Source organism: Plodia interpunctella, chromosome 15 (genome assembly GCF_027563975.2).
Source record: "Plodia interpunctella isolate USDA-ARS_2022_Savannah chromosome 15, ilPloInte3.2, whole genome shotgun sequence".
NCBI classification, from domain to species: Eukaryota; Metazoa; Arthropoda; class Insecta; order Lepidoptera; family Pyralidae; genus Plodia; species Plodia interpunctella.
This window is the reverse complement of record NC_071308.1, coordinates 6313239-6339181: the sequence shown is the minus strand read 5'-3', so window position 1 is coordinate 6339181 and position 25943 is coordinate 6313239. Positions and strand designations below refer to the sequence as shown.

At 33.6% G+C, this 25943-nt stretch overlaps 1 protein-coding gene and 1 long non-coding RNA gene across 11 annotated transcripts in view; both read left to right on the top strand.

Annotated features, from left to right (window-relative positions):
* The window catches only part of Fur1 (Furin 1), a 150738-nt gene that overhangs the window by 67638 nt on the left and 57157 nt on the right, over nt 1–25943 (top strand). The gene's annotated exons all lie outside the window — the stretch shown is intronic.
* Nucleotides 10358–24636, top strand: LOC128675739 (uncharacterized). Its single transcript, XR_008405328.1, has 3 exons — nt 10358–10470; nt 12481–12868; nt 24443–24636. It is a non-coding gene; the product is annotated as an uncharacterized LOC128675739 (long non-coding RNA).

The following is a 25943-nucleotide window of genomic DNA, read 5'->3' as shown; positions in this document are numbered from 1 at the left end:
ATGGACACTTCGCTGACTTTTATTCTTTACTTAGGACATTTTCAGAAACGTTTACAGAATATTGGCATGTCTGAGTCTACCAATTTGTCTTAAATAGACAGGAGACTTATGTATATATGTTTCAGAAATTTAAATGATTGTCAATGGCGCGTCGTAACTTTGCCTCTCCTAGGATCATAAGGAAAGCACTTAGCTTTATCAACAGTATAACTTAGCTCAGATGTTGAAGGTGTATAAAGTTCGCAATTTATTAAAACCTTTTGTTGCCAGGAAGAAAAGAAAAGTATTCAAAAGCTGCATTGTTAGGTGCAATAGTTTTCAACTTGTTGTATCGATTTCATTGTTTTCGCAAAACAATAAGAGTTTAAAAGATTATTTCTAAACACATAGAAAATCTTGAGCTGAATTAGGTCAGATATGATATGTTGAAATCACAGGCTGCTCGCGTGCGGATAATTGCAACAAGAAAAGTTACTAGTTTATCCTTCAGGATTAAAAAAAAGAATATAATTGAATTCATATGCGTGGTTTGGCTATACACAAACATAAAGTTCAGGTTTCTGTGGTAAACGTGAGTAATAGATTATAGTGGAGGACATTTTTTGTCTCAAATACTTTCAACTACTCGTGTCTACATGTTTTATTTTAGATTTTGCTGTGAAAGCGCTAAAACTCTCCACATCGCAAGTTCAACAATGTGACGTCACAAAAGCAGTTTTTCAATTAAAAAATCAGGCGGTGTTGTGTGGCTCTAACGACCCTAGCGTCGAGTGCTCTTGGGCATAACCGAGGTTACCGCTTTTCAACATGGCCACGTTAGAACGATCAGCTGACATTTTGTGAACCGCCATTTTGTCGTGCGCTTCTTGAGAAGTAAAATAAAAATTTTGCTCTGTGTTTTTTTTATTTTTATATATTTATGAAAACTGAATCTAGTAAAATGGATGACATGCTTTGTGAGCTGTTTAATATATATTATAGGAGAATGTTACTCATCAAAAAGTGCGTGAGATTTGGGATTTCAGAAAATTTCGTTTCAACGATGTTTTGCATAATGTCTTTCTACTTTCAATTCTTAATATTCCTCTTTCTTCATGAAATAACAAATGGGACGACTCGGCTCATTCCATCTGGTAACTTCTGGCCGGGTGCTACTACGCCCGCTCACTTCCACTGCACCTAAGTGTAATTGATGGTTGGTTTTTGACTGATATATAGCGGAACCAGGGCCCTGGATGCAAGCATAATATAAGGAGAGAACAGAAATATAGGCTATTGCATTTAATACTAAAGTATATAATAATTGACATCACGTCAACAAACTACCCGCTAGCACTGCATTTTGCTTAAACTTAGATTATTAAAGATTCTTAAATTAAGATAGCGATGTGAAGGTTCGTCACTTTTATTTCCCGGATTTCTTTGTTAAAACTTAATTAAACACGTGAATTGCCACATCTGTAATTTATATGATTTGAGATGCAGTCGCAAACATAAGATTTATTCGGCCGCCGACTGGTTAATAGTTCCGAAAATATTTTACTCTAATACTGCTCTAAATGTTACATCGTTAGGATTAATGTGCTATTGTTACTCAGCTAACAGACTGGACATTTGAATATTTATTGCAGTTATCTCTTTCTTATTTTACTTTTCTTTCCAATCCTTGCCAAATGCTTTAAATTAATCAGAACGATTAGTACTTACTTAAAACTAAATTATTATTGACGTTAATTATGTAACTCTTTGTAACTCGTATTTAACAATCTTATATAAATAATATAAACACATAACATACAGAATGTAAATACTGAAAATATTTTAAGTTTCGAACAAGGTAAGGTTCTCACGGATAAATCGTAAATTTTTACAAATATTATTTATCAACGGAAGATTCTCATGAGGGTGATTCATTATTGTCACTTAAATACTTGTGATTGTAAATACAATTACAATGAGAAATAAATTCCTTTCCGACATCTTTAGGTTAAAAATATCTTTAGGTTTGAAAAAAAAATGAATTTATATTCGAAATATGTAGCTTATTGTAATGTGTGCTGTATTTATACGGATTTGTAGCTGACTGAGTTATGAATAGTATGTTTCACTGCTGGGAATAGACGTCACTCAATTTGTGCCATGAATCGAACAAAATGGTAAAGCTCCTTTCTGTTCGAATGATGTAAACTTTGGTTAGTGCCTTTCATCATATGACATCTCTATAAAAACAGCGTCATGAATTCTGTCTTGACACAAGATGAAAGGGATCTTTTTGGTTACATACTTATGTTGTTATTTTGTTGTAAACGTTTGTATTCTTAAATAATGTTAAGACTGCCACGACCGACTGACACTTAATGTAGTTTGGCTTTTATGTTGTTTTCGTATATAGAATATTGTTTTATAAAGTTGAGTTTTTAAAAATATTTGTTACTTGTTCACGATCAAACGGCTGGGCCAACTTTTATGTAATTTGGTATTGAGGTAACTGATATCTTAGGGCACCTACCCTATGTAACTTTCGGGATAAAAAGTATCTACTTTTTATCTCGAAAGTTCGCGATTCCCATAGGATTAGGTCAAAAAGTTTAATAGTCAATTGTGCTTTATAAAGTAGACTACTACTGATGGCACTACGGAAATATTTTTTATAATTACACGGTAACACCGCGGGGCGCAGCTAGTTATATGTTAAAGAACCGAAGTGATCCGAAATAAAGAATTTAACTATTATGTTCTTTGGATGGACAGACGGACGTTGTGGACAATCCGCCTAAAAACTAGACAATAGGATTCCGGCCGGTGAGTCACGGCAAATGCGGCAACATATTGCTGTAACACAAATATATTCAACCTGTGTACGCCTCCGGCTGTTTGGTTACGATTCAATACCAACAGTTGAGATACAAATCATAAACAGACCAAGAAACTTCTTGTCTGACTCATTCCACACTAGTCGACTATTTAGTTCATTAGAGTCTTGGCACTGGACGGCAGTTTAGTAAAAATGACATTTCAAGTGCTTTTAGGCGTCTTAAATAAAATCGATAATATGACCAGAAATGTTTCGCCGAAGTCAGTGAATTCTTGGCCTTCAATGTTCTAAAATATAGTGTCGTTGAGTTATCATCCTATAACACAAGTTTCAAACATTGTGATTTCAACTAATTGTCCTTTGTGCTAATTATAGAACTTCTTGCGTCGAAGTCTTATCAGACATAATTAAATATTGATCTAAAGTTGCAGGCATCGCGGGGGAAATCAGTTAATTATGATTTGAGAGCTCACAGTAGCCAATTAAGGAAAACTTTCGCCATAACGTCTTTATAAGACATCATTAAACAGCGTTGTTCCAGGCTGTATAGTCGTTTGGAGTTCCTGCAGGCTTAGTAAGTTAGTTCACTAAAATTTGTCGCTGAGAGTAGTGAAAAAGTAGTTATGAAATATATCAAGTCCAAGTGCCTTACTATTTTCTTTCTACAGTTTCTTCCTTAGCCATAAATCACGCTCATTAAAATGTTATTATTGAAGTACTATGAAATAGGCGAAGCTTCAGTCACAGCCCCAGTGGCGCTGCAGGGCTCTGGCGGCCCCACGCGAGTTTTATCGTCGCAGATATTTTTCGCTCCTACCACAACTTCAGCTCGTTGTCAGTTTCTATTTAAATATACCTACTGAATTTATGAGATGAAATATTGTGAAAAACATAGTCGATCTCGTAGATTTAGATTTTCATTTTTTTGCTCTCTACAACTTTGAAGCGCTTTAAATGCAAGCAAAATGCTGTAATATGCGTGCAATATGTATTTAGTTTTTTTACTAAACGTCTAGGTTTTCTTTTACTTTTTTTTGCGATATTTTTCCGAGCCACGACATGTGGAAACGGAATGCAGTTAAAAAGATAAAATAAAATCTGAAATTATCCTGTGGATGTTAGGTTGATTACCGAGTGATATTTTACAAAACAAAAGACATGTCTACAGTACAATCAACGCGAGAGGATTTGTTTATTTTCGCTAAAGCAATCTGACCATATTGTGGCGGAGATGCACATGCAACTAAAACGGGCGAGAAGCTGGCACGCAGGCAACTGGCATGCCGTGCCGGTAGATGGCATGAGCAGCGTTCTATTAATATAAATTAAAACTAAAACAGGTGTTCAAAAATTTTAATTTTACCATTAGCATTATATGAGATAAAACTAGTCATGGTGTCAAGTCATTGCGTGCATTGCGAGTATGTACTTATATCTGCCCTTATGGTACGCCATTCTAGACCACTAGGGAGGCGATAAAAGCACCAAGCGAAGTTCCTCAGTTTTTTCAAATAAATGTTCTTGTTGCCTCGTCGTAATGTGTTCACTTCCATGTAATAAAATATTTCTGTTTCAACTACCAACGTTATAGCTTTGCGTTTCTCATTGCCGTCGCCGCCATCTTTGTGCTCGGCCGAGCCACTTTTCACAGTAACTAACGAACCAAATTATTTATTACCATTCAAGGGAAACTTGTTTCGAGGACATACGGAAGAGGGAAGCTCAAAAGAATACAAATTACAACGGGAAAAATGTTGCCATTATTTATCGCTTATAAAGCCCTCGTAATTTTGCGATTCTCCCGAGAATTGGGGTGAATGGGAATTCGCAACAATGACTCTGGGGGATTTTTTATGCTGTTGCATTGAAATTTGCTAAATAATTCTTGTTTTGTACTCATTTAGGCTAATCTTAGTCGGTTAATTGCAACTAGTAACAATTAACTTATCACGAAACAAGGCTATATAAAAATTGGGACAAATGACACAAATTTAGCCCAAAAGTCGGTTAGAGACTTATATTTGGATACTCATCAATACAACGATGATGAAAATACGCATAACATAAATATATAATACTTTATTTCATAGCATGTTAAAAGATGTTATCTCTTTATTCAAATATAAACATTTCATGCATAGAAATCATATCTTCAAGATACATTGGTAAATCTAGATCGTATATAAACAACATACCTATGCCTATTACCAAATGCCTTTAATCTCCGAACTGTCGAACATTTCCAGTATTGCATCGAAAATCGGAAATAAAGGTAAATCAATAGTGTGCACTTTGTCTCGTTTCGAATATCGATTCCTATTGAATCGAGACGAATCACGTACTCGATATTCGATGGAATCTTTGTTCTGTAATGGATGGTTGCTGTCGTATTATGTTGGTAATGTTTCCGTAAACAAAGGTTTATAAATGTTTGCAATTTACCTAAAGTGTTTGTTTATTTGGTAGCAATTATCGAAGAGGGAAATTAATTCACACTAAGTGTTGTTTTTGTTGTGCAAATCACTAATTGATATCATATAAACCTGAATAGGTTATATTATGAGAAGAAAATAAGCAAAGAATATTATATCCATTAGTATATTCTTAAGAGAAAACAAATAATAATGATTTGTCTATTTTCTTCAGTAGATAAATTTAGTCATCTGATGAGAATTTCTTGGTATAAAGTAGTCCCAAAATATGTAAGATTCTTGTTAATTATAAAGTTATAATACCCGTTGAGTTTATTTCAAACCAATCGATAATGAATAGCCTTTGTCGGTAATACAAAACAATAAAATTTCATATTTCTATGTTAATTATATATTATTTTATATATTTTATTGAATAATTGATTATAATTAAAATATTTGTAAATCTCAATGTAATTTCCATAGAAGTACATATTGTATGTACACCGAACTAGGGACTACTGATAAAACTTTGACCTATTTGATTCAAATAGTCTTTTATCTAACTCGCGGAAATTTGTATAAAACGTCTGGAGTTAGTGGCCAGGGCATATTTACGACCATTTTTAAAATTCTTGTACACACACATATAGTTAACAGTACGGAGAAATACATATATTCCTCCCTAAGTTTCGATTGTGTTAGAAACTTACGCAGATGAAGTCGCGAGCAAGAGCTATGAACCAAATATTTTCGCTCAAACCATTCTATTCGTAAATAGTTCATCGCAAGTCGCATAGTAACAGGTTTGCCGCGACTTTACACAAAACATTCAATTTGATTGCAAACGCCGACGTTTTTGTCATCAGTTTAATGTGGAACGTGACAAAACAGTTACAAATCGTCCAAACAGAAAGAAACATAAGATTTATTCGCTACAAGATTTAATGGAAAAGTTTCTCGTTAATCTCTGTTATTCTTGTCTATGGACGAATTGAATTCTATTGTTAAATTTTAAGAGATAAATCGAGTTCAAGTCAAAATATTTATTTATGGAGCTTTGAACACTTCTTTTAATTTACAGAATTGTATAAAACCAGGAGTGCTAATAGGTTTATTTCTTCCACTCAAAAAGATTCAGATTGCACTCCTTTTTTTAACAAATTTTCTGCTAACTACTAATCATATAAAAATCTTTTCAATTCTGATCGATTGGAAAAATTTAATCAAATATTCGAGCATAATTTTTTCCATCAAATTCCATACTTGTTATCCATCACAGACAGACATAAATAAATAAAAAATGTTTTGGCTTCTATTAGTCCCATAAAGACCTTCATAATTATTTTTTTTATCTCATAAGTACTAGCTCACTCACAGTTATGTAATATGTATGATGGAGAAGAATTTATTTCTGACAACAAGTTCGTATTTTTAATAACTACATTTCTTATTTATAGGATAAACTTTATGCCCAATACATGAAAGATCGCATTCGATATCATCTTACTTAAGATTGATGGTACGCGTGAGATGTCAGCTGGTATTAATATAGTCAGTACATTGACCGTAGGGCGGGAAAATCTGTGGATCCGATTTGAGTTACTTAATGAACTTAATAAATGGGAATAAGATTGCGTTAAGTCCACAAATAATTTACATAAAATTATGAATAAATGTTACCTTTAAGATTGGGGATTCCTAAATGTTAAAACTATATTTAATTATGCACAAGAAAGGTTCCGTCTTTATTTTAATTTATAATATAATTTTCAAATATTATTTACTAAATATACAATACCTACCTAAAATAAGCGCTTATATTTCGCTTATTTTGGTATTAAACATTATTTATATGTATAAAACATATTTGGTCAAATATTGTGCTCGTAAATTAATATATTTTCAGTATGTATTCGGTGAATATTTCGTTTAAATATTCATATTCTGAAAATAGTATTCACAAAAAAGCCACCCAAAAGTTGAGTTTTAATTATAAATTGTTTATTTTTGTGATAGCGATTGTAATATATCTCCGACTTAAACGATAGGGGATAAAGTCTTGAGATTGCAGCGTGGCATGGCAAACTTGGCTATGCTAAACACATGTTTTGAACAGCAGGGCAAGTTCAGCGGTAGGGGATGTTTTTCATTAGCCATACCCACCCCTATTTTCTTCCCCATGTTATTTTTAATATCGTTTAGGTGCAGTGTTATTCTTATAAGGCAATTTGGCACGATCTTATTATTAGGGTAGATATTTATCCTTCCAAGTTAGTACCAACTCGGTCAATGCTTCATGTCAGGAGCATTTTTTCCGACATTCAGCCTACCATCCAATGCATAGCAAAAATCGATAACAATTTAGCGATGAAAAAGATTTCCCTTGAGAATTAATACTCTTTATTTTTATTCCTACGCGCGTTGAAGAAGCGCCCATCTTGTAGGCTCAAATGTATGTCTTATATAATTTTAATTTTAAATAAGAAAAGCTTCCATCGTCATTGGACGGGGATATTTTTGGCTGTATGACATTTTTTTAGGGTTCCGTATGTACGGCGTAGGGTAAAAGGTGAACCGTAATAGACACTTGAATTTTTTTCTGCATGATTTCTGCTATTAAAAACGTGTAATTTTTGTTTTAATGTTTCGCAAAGAAAATTGCTAACATACTAAACCGCAAGGGAAATTAAAAAAATAATATTTCTCTATACGTATTTTTATTTCCAAGTATTGGTCTCGATTCGGGTGATATCAATGATATCAATATCAATTTGCGCGAGCATGTATTTGTATCATTCGTTTCTGTTTTATCTGTTTCGTAAAATACATAATTCTGTTTATTTATTGATCGTAATACGTATTACGAATAAATAGGAGATAAAATATTATGATAAATGTATAATTTATTTCAGACAATTTCTCCCTTTTGTGAAAAAAATTCACAAATGTATATTTTATTTATCTCTTATTTTTTTACACTTTAAAATTAAGGTTAAATAAAGTTGCTTCAAAAATACAAGTAACCAAATAAGTCAAGACATTAGCAGTGAAGTCTACAGACAATATTTTCCACAATTTTCGTAGCGAACAAATTCAATAGTTAAGTGTTGCCAACTAGCGAAACACAAAACGACCGTAACGAGAAAAGTTATCAAAAGTTAGTACATTTTGCGTTATCTGTACTTAAGATAATTTACTGATGCAAATTAATGGACCGAACATTCTTCTCGGTCTACCTGAAATAGCTTTGTTTAATTGCTTTAGTTTTATTGTAGTGTCAATGCAATCCGTCGTTTTAACGTGACGTCAGGAAGGCGGCCGGTCATAAAATCAGAGCCAAATCTCCAATTTTTACGGTTTATTTCATTCACGTGGTCAACTGGCAGGGAAAAACGAAATTTTCTTCGGAAATTCCTATAAATTAAAGACCCATTTCTTGGAGAAAAGAACGACATTGTGAAACAAATTCGTATTTTTTTTTTACATTACCTACCTTCTTCCATTCTGGCGTGGAAGGGATAGACAGAACGTGCAAGCAGCGTGCAAAAGTGATGATTGTTCTGAAAGTCTGTCGCCTTGAAAGCTATCACTTTTACTACGATTTCGAAATAATTATATTTGAGCTGTATATATTATAAAACAAAGTCCTAGCCACGTCTGTCTGTCTGTTAAAAACGTCGCGATAAAAACTACTGCACGGATTTTCATGCGGTATTAACCAGCAAAACCGGGACGGGCCGTTAGTACTTAAATAAATCGTGAATATATCTTTCCATTTCGTCATACATGTGTTATATCCATGCTAGATCTAGGTTCAGCGGCACTTCGGGGGTTAGCCGTAACATATATACTTGTACATCTATACTATTATTATAAAGAAGTAAGCGTTTGTGAGTTTGTATGTTTGAGGCGGGTAATCTCCGAGACTACCGAACCGATTTCAAAAATTATTTCACCATTAGAAAGGTACATTATCCAAGATTGCTATAGACTACATTTTATCTCAAAATTCTCAGGGGAGCGAAGCCCCGGGCAACATCTAGTAACATATATGATTGTAGTCTGTCGTTACTGAAAATTATCACGCGAGCCGATAAAATTATAATGATTGTTATTACAGGTGGACATGCGATGTCAACTTATCGTGAAACCCGTATCAGTATTTTGTTGGGTAAATAAAATCATTTTATTTAATGTGTTCCTAAAGACAATCATAAAGTACCTTCTACTACTAATAAACTCAAATTAAAAAACCCCCGCCTTTCAATATTCATTTCGCTACTTTGAACAACTTTTGAACGGCTGAACCGATTTCGATCGAACATATATGAGAACCACCGCATAAAAATTAGCTATCAAATAAAAAAAACTCATCCAAACCGGTTCAGCCGTTGATGAGCTACGGTGCCACGTACACAGACATATATAGATAGATACAGGGAGACAAACACATTTAACGGTCAAACTAATTTGGAAGTCAGGGTTTATAAAGTAATTTGTACTATCTACTTATGACAAGGAAACACTTTTGTATCTATCTGTTAAAATTGTTGTACAAATCCTTTAAGTAAATAAAGAATTTCTTATTATTATTAAACTATAACACCTTTTTTTTGCGTCGGGGTGGTATAAAATAGGGTACAATCACCGAGATAACATTACTCTCGTATTATATTTAGTTATGTGTATAATATTTTTTAATTAAAGTTACATCACTTGGTACCTAGTCTAGTTTGTTTGTTTGCGTTAGAGCAAACCTTAATGCTAAATGTAGTTATAAATTTACTTAACCCTTACCAACTTTGTACGAATTTACTTCAATATTTTATTTTTTAATGGGTCGAATAGGTCGAATCCTTTTTCAGGTTGTACATAAGAAGTTTTGAAAATGTGATAAAATTACTTTGGGGAAAACTTGTAACAATCCTTCAAAATTTTCCGACAGAAATGTAATGACTTTCTTCTTCATTCTTCACAATATTTAAACTTACCTGTTCAGTCAATGGTTTATCCTGTAACACTTTTATGTTTTGACGTTTTATTTTTAATTTTCATTTCGGAACTCTTTCATTCTGTTTGTCTATTATTTTGTTCTTGATAATGTCTTGTCATGGTAGTGTATGTCAAACTGAAAGATTGGTTGATTAAATTCTAATGTCTAAAGATTAAAATAAATTTTAATCTCCTATTTATCTATTAAGATAGATCTGTAATTAATTATAGGATCCCCAAATATTTTGGGTAAGAGCTACTTTTATTCTTTGTTATTAGAAGTTGTTATTTTGTTAAAATATAGTTCTATGTGAAAAACCTCATCATAGATAAATATTATATGTAAGCAAATCACCTATATTTATCTTATCTATTTACCATCCCTTTATTTTAAATAGCGTGTAGCTAATTAATAGCATGTAATTACTTCCTTTCCATAGGGATTTACGCTCCGGTACCCGATTCCCCTTTATCCTACGGCCGCACTTTGAAGCTATTCCCTTTCCCTAAGTTTTCTTGATGTCTGGCTGATTTGGAGGATTCAAGGAAGTAGTGTTTTTGTTTAAATACCTTTTTATCAATCGGGATATGTTAATATTTTGTTACCCACCTATTTAACGGTATTCTTCCATTTCCTTTTTGTTACATTTTCTAAAATTAAAGTCTGTCATTTTTGTAACGAAGTCATTTTTGTTATCCTTCCCTACTTGTTTAGAATAAATGTTACAATCCTATGCAAATTCATTGGAAATTCGCCACTATTATCGCGATATAAAGATCAAAGGTAACTTGACATATATGGTCGATTGTACATAGCGAAAAAAAAACTTCAGTTTGACGGACAACAATCGGGGAAATTCCTCTCCTTTGGGCGTGCAACACTGTTCCGCTTGTGGACGACCAACTTTTCCAATAATACCGCCAGAAATTTTCAATTATCAACTTTACCCGCAATTCGGTATAAAGAAGCCTGCATAAAGTTTTCTGAATTCAGAATCTTTTATCGACTGAAATTACTCGATTGTAAGGGACGATCTCCTTTCTCTAGAGGGATTTGTTTTAATGCTACTTAAGGGTTGGATAGTGACAATACCTTCGGAAAGCTCTATTGTGTATGTTAATAGGATTGTCGTAAAATCTTTGGGAAGTTTTAAAAAGGCTTAATACTTAATGTGTTACTTGCATATTTAAAAAATCTGCTTGAGCACATCCCATCAGGGCTTATGCCTGTTTGCCTGGTACGTAGTATAAAAAAAAACAATTCCTTGTTTGCAACTAATCGGAAGCACAAAATGGAACGCGCGAAAATGAAAATAAAAAAAACATGACACATGTTTGATTACCGCTCTTTTCCTTGTTGTGGTTTATTAAAATAAAAGGCTGTGTTGAATGACAAAGTCGTCTGAGGATTTTTTTTGCTGAACAGATTTTTTAAAATTTTTCCATTTTAGTGGATTATGTTTCAAATTCGCCGATATCGAGCGCGACAGAAACATTTTGTTCACATGTTTCAAGTAAATCCTTTTATACTCTAGTACATTAAATAATATTTTTCATATGAATTTTTGCCGATATTTACCTCTAAAAATGTTTAATCTATTTCACTATGGTTAATCTATGGTTGAAAAATCTTTTGTCTAGTTTCATTTCACTATCTCATCTCGTGTTCTTTCCATTAAAAAATAGTATGAAAAAATAGAATGTGGGTTCAAAATTAATGAACGAATAAATAAACTATATGTATATAAAAAACAAATTACGTATTCGATTGTCAATGTGGGTATCGTATTTCGAGAAAATAACTTAACTCGGCGAATTTTATTAGCACTTTATAAGACGTTAGTATCACGTGATCCGTCTTGAGTCACGTATCTCAAGATAAATGCGAACATAAAAGCCATTTGGAGGCAAATAAACAGTATAATGTTAGTTATTTAGTCTCGCGGTTTGATGGCTCTATTTCAGCCATGTTAATAAATGGCTGAATGTAACTATATATTAGCTTAAATGGCGCTCCATTTAGTTGTAAACTAAATAAATTTGTGCTTATTTAGTAATGTAGCTTTTTTAGTATAGAAAACATGAAAATATTTACTATCATATTCATATAACATTTTTTCTTTAATTTTATTGGTCATTGTAATTGTAATTCTTACTGTGATCTCCAAAGTAATTCATTAATTTTTAATGTTTATTTAGAGTTTAAGCTATTTTAGCAATCTTTTTCTAGCGGTTGTCTTATACAGATTTTTTTTTCAGACCGGCATTTCTCGTGAATAAAAGAAATTTCCAGAGATCAGCGCGTTCAAACAAATACACAAACTCTTCAGCTTCATTAATTGAATGTAGATAAAAATACACATAACTGCGGACGCGACTTGGCCTCTTTTCGCTTTTATGTCCTCAGAAATAAGAGATACACTGTGGTGTGGCATTTATGGCACACTCCGTTTTCAGCTCATAATTCTGTGGCTCGAAAAATCCTCGGAATGTTTTCTCGTGTATAATGGTCAGAAATGTTACGCAAAGATGTGTAGTCCATCCATCACCCGGCACGCGGTGGCTGAAATTTTATTACTTCTAAATTGGAGTTTAAAGTTTAAACTTGAAGAACTTTTTCACTATTACAACTTACAAGGAAGTTTTTGTGAGTATGTTTGATTATTTTTCACGCAAAATTAAAAATGTTGACACACTTACTCGTAACATTATCTAGTGTTTTTAAGTAAAACTTGTCGACTTCAAGTGTGTTGAAAAACGTCTTATAACATAGGCACATGTTTATCTCCAGTTATTTCTCGCAGCTCTACCCGCAGTAGCTTTTGTTTAAATTCAGGTCATTAACTATATGTATTTAACATTTCATCAAAATTGGACCAGTAGTTTTGTTGTGACAACCAAACAGATAGACTTTTGCATTATAATATTGTCTGTGTGTGTATACCCAAGGTTTCATCACAATATACTATGATTTGAAATTTGGCACACACGTACAGTAAACCTTTTATTCTAAAATTCCAAGTGGACTGAAGTTCCGGGGATCAGCTGGTGTACACGAATCGATAAATCCTATGAAAAGCAACGTGATTCGTACATTCCGTTATTTCGTACATTAAACGTACAACAATATAGAGGAAATTCGCCCCTATTACTTCAGCAAAGAGGTGCGTGAAGTGTATAATTTCGCAAAGCAATTACATCGCCATAAATGGCTGAGCTCATGAAATGCAACATTGATGTAAGTCAGACTAAGCGTCCTAGATGAGCGGTGGAATGATGTATAAGTACAACGCGATGACACATTTTAAAGTTACGAGAGACACTAATAAAGTACCACGGTATAGTACTAATATATTATCAAATTTTAAATGATTGTATGTAAGTATGAGGACGTTTGTCACTCAATACCCTGTTCTATATCAATACGATATGTTCAGTAGTATGTCTTTCCCTAATATGAACGTATCATACGATGTTAGGCACATGGTGAAAATAAAACCTAGTATAACTTACGTTTAATACTTTACTATATTAAATTGTGAATACATTTTATTTCATAATCTTTTAACATTATAAACCTTAGTGGTAAAACATAGCGAACTTCATTCTCATACTAATAATACCTCTAATCTTGTCTAACCTATGTTTCACAATGATTATAAATTATATTACATGTGTTTAACATAATTTCGGGATAGGAATCCCGAAATTACGTTACACACATTTGATACGTGTCTCCAGCATTTATCGCTCACCTAGGGTACGTAGGTAACACGGAGTGCACATATGCAATATTCGTCGAGTTAAGTCGAGAGTGCGATGCGATCGCGGACCCAGGGGACTCAAATTGGGTCGCCGCCTGGGCTGACTAAGCACTGCATAATTAATAGTTCTATTCGCCGTCTCGTAAAGCGCCCGATCCCGGACAATCTGGGATAAATCCAGGGCTTTCTGTGTTTCCAGTCGTCGCTACACCTACTTTTGCTTCGGCTGATACCGGTTGTAGCTGTATATTGGGTTGTTTCAGGATTGTTTACATCGAAAACTTGAAAATGTTCAAATTTTGCATAGTAAGGAAAATATAGGTACATCACTGTATTTTTCTTTGAGGCATTTTAATTATAGTTTTCGCAACGGTGTTAATTATTGAAATTATCAAAAAAAATTGTAATAATAAATATATTCGTGGACTTTCAGGGCTATGATGCTCCGAAGCCCGAAATCTGCATAAAAAATGCCGTTAAAATTTTGAAGATTCGGCTGTGATTTCGGCTTGCCGTTTTTTTGTCTGTCAACAGCCAAAATCATTTTAAATTCGTCTCTATCACCGCGGAATAAAAGTCTCTTGGTAACTTGATATGCGGTTGGCTATACGTGTTCTGCCTCTCGAAGATAAAGGCAGTCTTCACTTGTTATTGCTGCTGCAGTTGCTTTTATTAAAATATCTGACAATCTGTCCGTAAAGTAGGTGCATCGTCCATCATCACCACAATGTTTGCACGGCACGGTTCACAGATAAACATCGACACCAAGTGCATATTGCAAGTGACTTAGGTCATAGAAACAAGGAGATATGTTAAAATTTGTTTCTAATACATGCAAATTCATGCAGCACTTGTTTATATTCTTAGGTTATATTTATTAATTTCTCGTAAAAATATACAAATATTAACTAACAGATAAACTTAATATGACATAATTATGTAGGTATGTTTATTTTTATTCTTAAAACAAGGTTCCTAAATCCGGGTCGAGGAAAACAATAAAGTTTGTAAGTCATATTAGAGTTGTGGTATCGCTGAAGCAATGGTTATAAAATCGTTTATGTTTAACCTCGAAGTCTCATTAAGTAATATTAATAGAACTGTTGCAACTTTGTACATGTGAAAATGTTACAGTTCCGTTTCACTTTTTGAATTAAAAAATAAAGTACTAGAGCATTTAATTTAAATAAGATAATAAAATCACAGGTTTGCGTATGATATGATATTCCACGGGTTAAGGTACATGGACGAAGTTTGTATGTGTTTTTATTTTTCAACTGAATAGCTTTAGTGTAGCAGATTTAAATTCAAATTTTCTTTCTAACTTAGGATGATATGCATCACTTATTGTCGGCAAAAATTGTTTAAAACGAAGTCTACTCTCGGTTTTCATAGCGCAGTTCAAGAAGAAACGGCGTAACAGACTTTTTTCAAAGACTTCAGTTAACAGGATTCCAGAAATATGCGTAACAAAAAAGTAAAAACCGAGGGTAAAACGAAGAAAAAACTGTGGAACGTCACATCACATATCTCCTTGCTTCACTGACCTGTAACCAGTGCACGTTCACTATAGCATAGTGTTTACGTTATAAAGTGGCACAGCGCAGCTGTTCAACAAATATTCTCTATACTTACATAATACAATTTATCGGGCATGTTTGGGCGACAGATTTTCATAAGAGTAAACTCAAGTGTTATCAACTTATGTATGTTTAGTGTTGCCAGATCGAGTTTAACTTAATTTGCGGGAGAGAATTAAACAGTTGGGTCCGGTAGACCAAAATTAAATTAAATTAAATTAAATTAATATTGTTTTATTTTCATCGAATTTGTACTAGAGTTAACATGGCTATTGATGAGACTTTTCATATAAGTTCTTTTTTGTGATTAATATGTGTTTTACGATAAATTATATTTTAGACTAGCTGCGCCCCGGGGCTTTTCGGGGAATATCGGGATAAAAAAATACCGTATGTGTTGTACCCGATAATAGAATAGAAGATATAATAGAGCCATAATGAACATCAGAGTTACAAATGTCATTTATTATTAGTTCACCAAGATAAAGAGAACAACAGAAATAGATAATTGATAGAGCGAGAAACAACGATTAATTTGTCATCAATAATGCCATAGCAGTATTTATCGAACATTGCCAGACCTTGTATACATACCCGCAATACATTTTAAATGGCAATTTGCCTGTATATTTAATTTATATTACTATGTTCTTTTTATTCCTATATATATCCTATAACTTCTATTACTTTATACTAAAAGTAAAGACTTTACATAAAGATGTAGCGTGGCATAATCTATGCTACACTACACATTAATTTTTGCTAAGAAATAAAAGAAATTCGCTAAAAAATAAAAACGTAATAACGGTGGCGCTAGTGTGCTGAGTAATCATTGATTATTATACTGTACATAGAGTTATAATCGCCTTAAAGGACATAACGCATAAGAGTTGTTTCAACAAACAGTTCATAATTTTTTCCTCAAGGCAGGCTGAAAACTTTTTACCCGTATTTCAGCGTAGCTAAACTTATTAAGCTTCAATTCTTGACGAACTTGGTGGCGAAGTGGTATAGTGCTTGCCTCTGAACCGAGAGGTCCCGGGTTCGATCCCCGGTCGGGTCATGATGGAAAATGATCATTTTCTGATTGGCCCGGGTCTTGGATGTTTATCTATATATGTATGTGTTATAAAATATAGTATCGTTGAGTTAGTATCCCATAACACAAGTATAGAACTTTGGGGCTAGCTCAATCTGTGTGATTTGTCCTAATATATTTATTAATTCCGACGAAAACTCCCAATCCGAAACAAAAATCTCGTAATTTTCTTCTTAATTGATTTTGTATGGATATTTAAAAAATATATAATCCAATTATATACTTAGTTGTTATAAAATTGAAAGTAGCTCCAATGTGAATAATTCTAGAGTGTTCAAATAAAATAGACAATAAAGTTGGATTGCGAATGAAAAGTCATTAATTTGATTATTTTAAAGTTATATAAAGTGGGCGATGTGGAAACAACATTACTGTCGGCCGCGGGATGACGATGGTCGTCTATTTAAGTTAGTCTATCGCAGAACTCAGTATTTCTAGTCCAAGTTCTGAAGTTCTAAGACCTTCATTTGACTTAGTTCCGGATCTCTTGCCTATTAAGACGCAATTCCACAAGATCCAAGTCAGCTAAATCTAGTTGACGTCTGCAAATCGATGTTTGGTTGTTTCTTAAATGTTTTAGTTTGAATAATTACATAATGAAGGCTTACTTTTTTTAGCGCTAGGGGCGCTGGCGTAGAGAAGGTTCGTTTCCTTATACTTAAATATTTAGCGTTCATTTGCAAGAAAGGACATGCTTCAAAATAACAGATATTTTTCAGTGGTTAAGGCGCTAAGGTTCCAGGTTCGAATCCTGCTCGTGTGAAATATACTCGTTGTGCCCACTAACCACTGTTAAGACGTCCGCATTGAACCGAATGGTGCCAGGTTCGAATCCTGCTCATATGATATTGTATACTAATCCACTCAAATAAAAAAAAATCCAGTGTGGTATCGCTGAAGCAATGGTTATAAAATGGTTTATGTTATGTTAAAACCTCGAAGTCTCATTAAGTAATATTAATAGAACTGTTGCAGCTTTGTACACGTGAAAATATTACAGTTCCGTTCGGATTAAGGATTAATTGCCCTTTGAATTAAAAAATAAAGTACTAGAGCATTTAATTTAAACAAGATAATAAAATCACAGGTTTGCGTATGATATTCCACGGGTTAAGCTACATGGACGAATTTCGTATGTGTTTTTAGCTTTAGTGTAGCAGATTTAAATTCAAATTTTCTTTCTAACTTACGATGACATGCATCACTTATTGACGTCAAAAATTGTTTAAAACGAAGTCTACCGTTGATTTTCATAGCGATTCCATCGGCTCTTGTTTCCGATGAAAGAAAACATCGTGCCAGGGTCAGATTGAAATACAAGTAGATGGCAAAATTGCAAACCACTTCATTAAAATTTCCAAGAAAATCGAAATACGACTACAAGGGAGTTACTTCAAGACTATTTGAATCAACCACCCGTACAGATTGATTGTATCAAAGGCGTGTATTCCCAGACACGCTCGGCTGCAGTTCAAGTTTCTTACGGTGAGTAGCACCAATCAACTTTGACGTTAGCTTTAACCTGTGCAGAAACGTTAAGTACGCCATTATATATAAACATCGCCGGTGCTCTGGTTAAAGTTAACGTCAAAGTTGACTGTTGCAACTCACCCTTAGTGTACAGTTTGATAAACCCGTCTCACACAATTGTTAATCTTTCAACATCCAGACACGTTGTCTTAGTTTAAGTTTAGTATTTCTATTCTATACTAAACCTAGTACATTTTCTTATGTTAGACAAGTGAAATATATAATATACATATAACGTGATATAACAATACTTTCAGTCGTATTTCTCATAGCAGATAGTGCGTGGACTTTCTTCGCAATATTAAATAAAATGGAGTTTTTCACTGAGTCAGATTGGTATAAAAAATCATGGCATGGTATAAAAAATCAGGCACGAGTAGGATTTGAACCGATTAGGATTCGGTTCACAGGCAGGCTTTTTAACCATTGGTCCACCACAGGGTCAGCTAACTATAAGAGATCAAGAGATCTTTGGCACTATTTCAATAAGCTATCAAAATTTTTGAAATGATGTGTACGAGATGAAAAAAGGTACCAGGTCTAGGGGCTCCCTGAGTTTGAAGGCACTATCTACCCCTTTAATAGCTACGCCCCACCTAGAATTGCTTGTTTACAGAATTCTCTCTATATATAAATATAGAAATCTCTCTATATGTATATCAAATAAATATAATTCAAATTGAGAAATTATAAAATGTCTCCATTTGAATTATATTTATTTGAAACCCATTTCTAAATACGAAATCCGGAGAAAATTTAAGATTTAGTCGAACTGAGAAGCTGTGTAAATTAGGTGACCCAATTTTTCAAGTTGTGTAACTTAGGTGAGCTTTTTTTTTAAAGAAGTCTTCAATTTTATTGACCTTGACCAAGTTGTACTATTTTGATTTTCCAAATAATTATACGTATATATAGCTTTAATCTTCCTAATATTATAAATGTGAAAGTTTGTATGTATGTGTGTATGTATGTATGTTTCACGCAAAATTTACTGGACCGATTGTTATGAAATTTGATACACGGGTAGAATATAATATAGCCTGGAATAACACATAGGCTTTTTTATATCTCGAAATTCCCACGGGAGCGAAGCCCCAGGGCGCAGCTAGTTGTTCAATGCCAACTTTTAGATTCAGACCGGACATTAAGTAGAGGAAAAGTTTGTCGTCTTCTATTTAGTTTCATAATTTGTAATGTGTAAAGATATATTAAAAATAAGATTTAGATGAAAAAAAAACAGGACTCGAGCGGTAGGTACCTACGCTCAAACGGAGTACAGATTATACTATAATACTTCTAGTACAGATACCAAAGTTCATACAAGAAGAATACACGGTTTGTTACCGCTTGAGTTAATTTTTTTCCATCTCATTATTATTTTCAAAACTGATTACAAATGCGTGACGTGAATATCAAAACCCATTTAAAAAGTGTGAAGATTTTTAAAGTATACTTGAACTTAAATAAATAATATAAAATTGATACTCGAGCCATGTCATAGCTTAATAATAAATAGCTGTATAATAGCCTAATTAAAATTACGTAAATTATTATAATAGCTTAATATTACCACTAGAGGTAAACTCTTCTTATCTTTGGAGGGATCCCAGGCGAGCTATAAGGCGTTGACACGTTTCCTGACACAGCTGCGCAAAGCTATTCCGAAGTTTCCCGGAGGTTCGGTAATAAACTGCCTTACAGCTTGTATAACTTATGAATTAATCTGGACTATGGGAGATTGAGATAAGTTTATAAAACATCTTATTTTTTATCGAGATAAAACGAACCGGGGTAAAGACAGGGGTGTACGTTTGACGTGGCTGTGTATCTGTTTGTGTCTCTCTGCATGTTACTAGTTGCGTTCGGGGTTGTGAAGCCTCGAAGCCCGGGGTCAGCGTAAAATAAACCTTAAAATTTTAAAGTTTTTACTATGACTTTACAACCAGTCGCTTGCCTGCCTGCCCGTCAACCCTCTTCGGAAATGCTATTGTTGTCTATCAGCTGCTTAGGCTGTGCCCTAAGTCGCCTCGTACGACATGGAGTGGTTCGAATCTAGGGTGGAACCACACACCATAAAATCAGTATCTGTGTGTCCGTGGCATCACAAAAAAATGAACTACTTTAACTGTACTAACTTCTTTTCTACCTTTCAATTTACATCTAGATTTCTTAGTTGAAAGGTAGAAAAAAGAACCAGCTTGCTACTTGCTTTTGTCACACTCCAGTTTTCACAACAAAAATTACCTTAATCCAATGTTCCGTTTTGACATGAAAGAAGGACAATACTTTATATAAAACATACTTTCACATTTGTAAAAATTTCAAATTAGTATGGCTATTGAATTTTTAATGGATCGACACACAATACACGCCATATATTGCATATAATTTAAAACTTATGAAAAATCATATTTGAAATGTAGAAATGTTTCTTTTTCTTCTGTTAACTTCAGACTTTAGTTAATTCTGTTTCATTAAAATAATTGAGCTCACCTAATTAATTAAATTCCTGATTTCTCTGATGATTTATTAGAATATTTGTTTATTAAATTCCTGGATCAAAGATAAACAACATTCCGTTGTTTGGTATAAATTTTACTTAAATGATTATTAATAGATTTTATCAAATTTAGCGCTAATTAAAAATATATATTCATCTAAGCATATCGTGTCGTTATCTATTTCAATACATTTTTCCCAACAAAAGAAATTAACAAATTATTTTACCTATTATTTTATTAATTTAGAAACACAACATAACAGTGTAAATATAAAATTTACAAATAGGAAATCAAGTACAAAAGCACTTTATGGACATCATCATGTAATTTAAGAGCGAGGCTCTTGTCGGTGGAGTTCCTTCCATTGTTCTCTCTCTAAAGCCAACTCCTTCACTTCTCGATACGACACGACACCCACTTTTTCTTTAATTGGTCTGATTTAATTCTCGCGCCTCTTCTTTCTTTCACCCATAGATAAAATTATTAAATATTTCTTTTATCTATGCTTCCACCATTCCTTCTATAATATATCTGAAGAAGTCATCGAGTCGTTCAAGTGTCCTAACATTTTTCCTCTTCTATTTTCATTTCAATATGTTTCAGAATGTTTTTCTCCAATTCGATTAAGAACCTCTTCATTGGTGATATCCACTCCAATCTCCGCCAACACCACATCTCGAATGCTTCCAAACTTTTCCTTTCTTTTTTTGTTAATGTCCAGTGTTAATAATGGACATATTTCATATTTAATTCAATTTAAATACAATTCATTATACTGCACGAAACAAAGCAAGAAATTCTTCATTTGATATCCATTATTCTGTTTGTATATCCATCAGATTCAATTTTTCCCGGCTCCGAAGCTTGCATATTAAACCCGTATTTAGCGTACCGTGAAACAGATCTGGTATATTTGATTGCAAACTAATCTTTTCGGTCTGTTGGATTTTTGGCGGGCCCTCGAACACGTGCCCCAGTAAAAATTTAACAGAAAGTATCATTTTTTACTAATTTTCCCCGGATATATCGTTCCTCTACCCTGCAAGGCAATGTTAATACAGCTAAATCAGTTGTTTTACTTTTATATATAAATTGGGTATGTTTTATAAATAGCAGCCTCTTGTGTTAATTAATAATATTGTATTTAAGTGCAATAAAGTTTACATTTTAACCCATTCGTCTGCACGTCTGCGTCTGCACTGTTTGGCAAATATATCTTAATTTTATTCCAATCCATTCTGTCCTTATCATAGAAGAATAGGAATGAGCTCTACCTTGGCGCTTTTCTGTCCGTCTAATATACATTGTCACGTGCGTAATTAAACTACTGTGCTCACATTAGGCTACAGTTGAACTTCTGCTAAGTCTAATTTTGTACTGAAAACATCACACCTATTTCTCTTTTTCATATTCAATCCTTGCTTAATTTTTATTGCTTCCCGAGAAATGCCAATAGAACGGTCTTTTAAATTTGCTCATTGGATTTCTTTTTAATTTGTTTCCATTAAGAAATTAATATTCTATAAACGGTTCTGAAAGTAAGTAAAGAATAAAAGTTAGCGAAGCGTCCATCTGTAACCCCTTTATCATAGCTGTGCCCGGGGCTCCTACGATAACTCCAGGTTAAAAAGTGCTATTTTTTTTTACTTTTCAGTTGATTGATATGTTTCTACCTGTACACTTAAAAATAAAAATCGCGACGAATTGAGAACCACTTTCTTTTTTTTAAGTCGGTTTGAAATAAAAGTGTGTTGCACCAGTCAACTTTGACGTTAACTTTAACCTGCGTAGAAAAACGCAAAGTACGCCATTTTGCCTAAAGTCAACGTCAGAAAGTCACCGTAGTCAAATTTACATTTATTTGTGAGTTTAATTGACATGATGTACCTATGTTATGGTAGATTTTTGATATTTTTGGTCTGTTTTTGTGTGTGTGACTATACTACAGTAAGCCATTACTAGTATATGAAATATAGCATAAAGTACTGAATTGATGAAGAATATTAGTCATAACTCTGTGGTCATAATTTTGCATTCTGATGTTGCTTGTTTGTCTTCGTTTTGTATAAATAGATGGGTAGGTATAAAAGGTTATCTGTCTGATATCCTGCTGTTTACTTACGCCGATTTCTCTTTTAAATATGAAGTGCGAGAATGATACTATTAATATTATGAGACGTTCCAAGAGGTACCTTGTGGAGGGCAGTCACTTACGACGCTTTATGCGGATCACTACATAGTATAAAACAAAGTCGCTTTCTGTCCCTGTGTATGCCCTGTGTATGTAGATCTTCAGAACTACGCTTCGGATTTACGCCGCTAGTCTGTAATATATTTGAGCAAGTGAAATGTCTTAACCGACTTCCCTTCATAAGGTACATTTCCTTGTAGTTGGTACGTCACATATTTTGACCTCTGAACAAGGACCTTTTTAAGACCTCGTGACACGGAAGCTAAATTGTATTATTTGTTTAACTTTAATATGTAAAAGGCAGTCTAAGCGTATATTACTGTATACTGTTTATGAAAATTATTTAATAATTTAGATTCTCAGTAAAAATTGGCCTTGTCGGCTAAACCGGGAATCACTACATCATTAATTCTTAAGTCTATTCCAATACGATTTGTGTCCGAAAAGCTCCTTCTAAATTAATTTCTATCCGTTTAGGGATAAAGAAAATTCGCGAAATTAACAAAAAAGAAAGATAAATAAAAGAAAAGTTGAAAAAATCGTAATATTCGTAATGGATTCTGTGAAATATCTATTCATTTCCGAGAATGAGGCTGACAGCTAAATATAAATACAATTACTTAGAGTGAGTTGCACCAGTAAACTTTAACGATAATTTAAACCTGCGCATAATAACGCAAAGTACGCAATTTTATCTAAACGATGGCCTAGATTAAGGTCAACGTCAAAGTCGACTTGGTACAACCCACTCTTAAATTAATAAATAGCACTTGTACTTATTGAATTTTTAACATTGTGTCAGTTTATGGAGATAAATTGAACTTGACAGTGGTTTAACAGCAGTTATGCTTTCTACTTTGAATGACGATGTCTTGAGTTTGATTCCTTTATTAATTAACTGACTTTGGTCCGCGGCTTCGCCCGCATGAATTCCTCTGCGAAAGCGGAACAGGCACGATTGTCATACAAACTTTCATCTTCCCCCGATTATAGTCATTTAAGGGTTGATTTTTGAAAAAAAAAAGTAGCCTATGTTTTAACGTATGTCTTTAACTACATGCATACCGAATCTATCCAGCGGTATTGAGAGCGGAACAGACAGACGGATAGACAGACCGACAGACTTTCGTATTTATAATATTAGTATAGAAGTTTATATACCCGACGACCTCGGTGGCGCAGTGGTAAAGTGCTTGCCTCTGAACCGAGAGGTCTAGGGTTCGATCTCCGGTCGGGTCATGATGGAAAATTATCTTTTTCTGATTGGCCTGGGTCTTGGATGTTTATCTGTATATGTATATGTTATAAAATATAGTATCGTTGAGTTAATATCCCATAACACAAGTCTCGAACTTACTTTGGGGCTAGCTCAATCCGTGTGATTTGTCCTTAAAAATATATATATATATATAATACTTGTTCTTCACAAATATGATTCGCTGAGTTGATACGTTAAGAAGAAGTTTGTTTCCGGTCTGAAGGAATATGATTATGAAGACTGTAATTCTTATATTATATATTAGCATATAAAATTAACAAAAATATTTTTGTTTCAGGTAAATATGATCAGATTGAGCAAAAGGAGATTTTGGCTGAGGGAGAATTTTGCTAAGACTGAATCATAATAAAAATACTCAAATCATAGGTACATTTTTTTTTTAATTACAAAAAACAAAAAAAAAAATACTTACTAAGTATGACAGTTCTGTCCTGTGGTGTCAACTTTCATCAGAACCAAAAAATAGTATATCGCGTGATTAATAAAATTGTGAGATTTGTGACATTTTATTAATGAAATGCATTTATGCATTTTAAAACTCAAATTCAAATTCAAAACATTCAGAAATTAGACCTTCACAGGCACTTTTTCTCGTCAATTTTTATATTTATAGTTATTTCTCACAAGCTACAAACTACTGGCATTTCGGAACGACCACTGCTGAGAAGAAATGCCGAAAGAAACTCATTGGAACAGTGTTGGTCATGCCAGATCGGCTTACCGTTATTGTTTCTTACAATGTTTTTTTTTCTAATAATATATAAAAGTACATAATGTACGTAGTCAAAAGGTATATCAAAACAGGTTATAATTGTGATCCGAGTGCTGATTATAATATATATGTGAAACACAATTAACTTACATAAAAATATATGAGAAACGAGATGACCAGTTCCCTCTGGCAGCACCCGTTCACGAGTTGACGCATGGGACAGGCATCGCGTAGCTCAACCATAATAGAGGGAACCTCACCACTCGGCCCACGATTATATTTTTTACCTAATCAAATAGCCAATAACTAATTATTGGCAGGACTAATCCTACCTACTCTCGGTATTGAGCAAATTATATGAGTAATATTTGACCAAAACAAAACTAGTGTTTTGTTTTTGTCAAATATTACTAATAATAATTGTTAAAATTTTCAATCTTCACCAATTTATAACCGCAAAGCTATGATTTATAAATAAATATATTGAGACGAATCACACAGATTGAGCTAGCCCCAAAGTAAGTTCGAGACTTGTATTATGGGATACTAACTCAACGATACTATATTTATATAATAAATACATATATAAATAAACATCCAAGACCCGGGCCAATCAGAAAAAGTCATTTTCCATTATGACCCGACCGGGGATCGAACCCGGGACCTCTCGGTTCAGTGGCAAGAACCTTACCACTGCGCCAAAGAGGTTGTCAAATTTTAGTGATAAAACAGACTCAGGTGTTTGCAAATGACTCTATATTGAAACGAAACACAAATAAAGCTTTGCGTTTGCGTATACCCAGCCAGTAAAAATATCATAAATTACGGCGTAGCGCGAAAAACCTCATATATTTAACACCGACCGGAAATATCCGAATGGCATCGGTCGCTGTCGAATAAAATATTCAACGTTCGTAATTTAAAAGCTTCCGGGTCACTTACCGCGCGCTTACCCTGTCATCCCGGCCCTGATTGCGCAAACATATACTTTAATCCACCGTGTTAAAATTTAAATTTCTTTATCCGTGTCAAGCTGGAAACAAATTTGTATAAATGGAGAAATCGC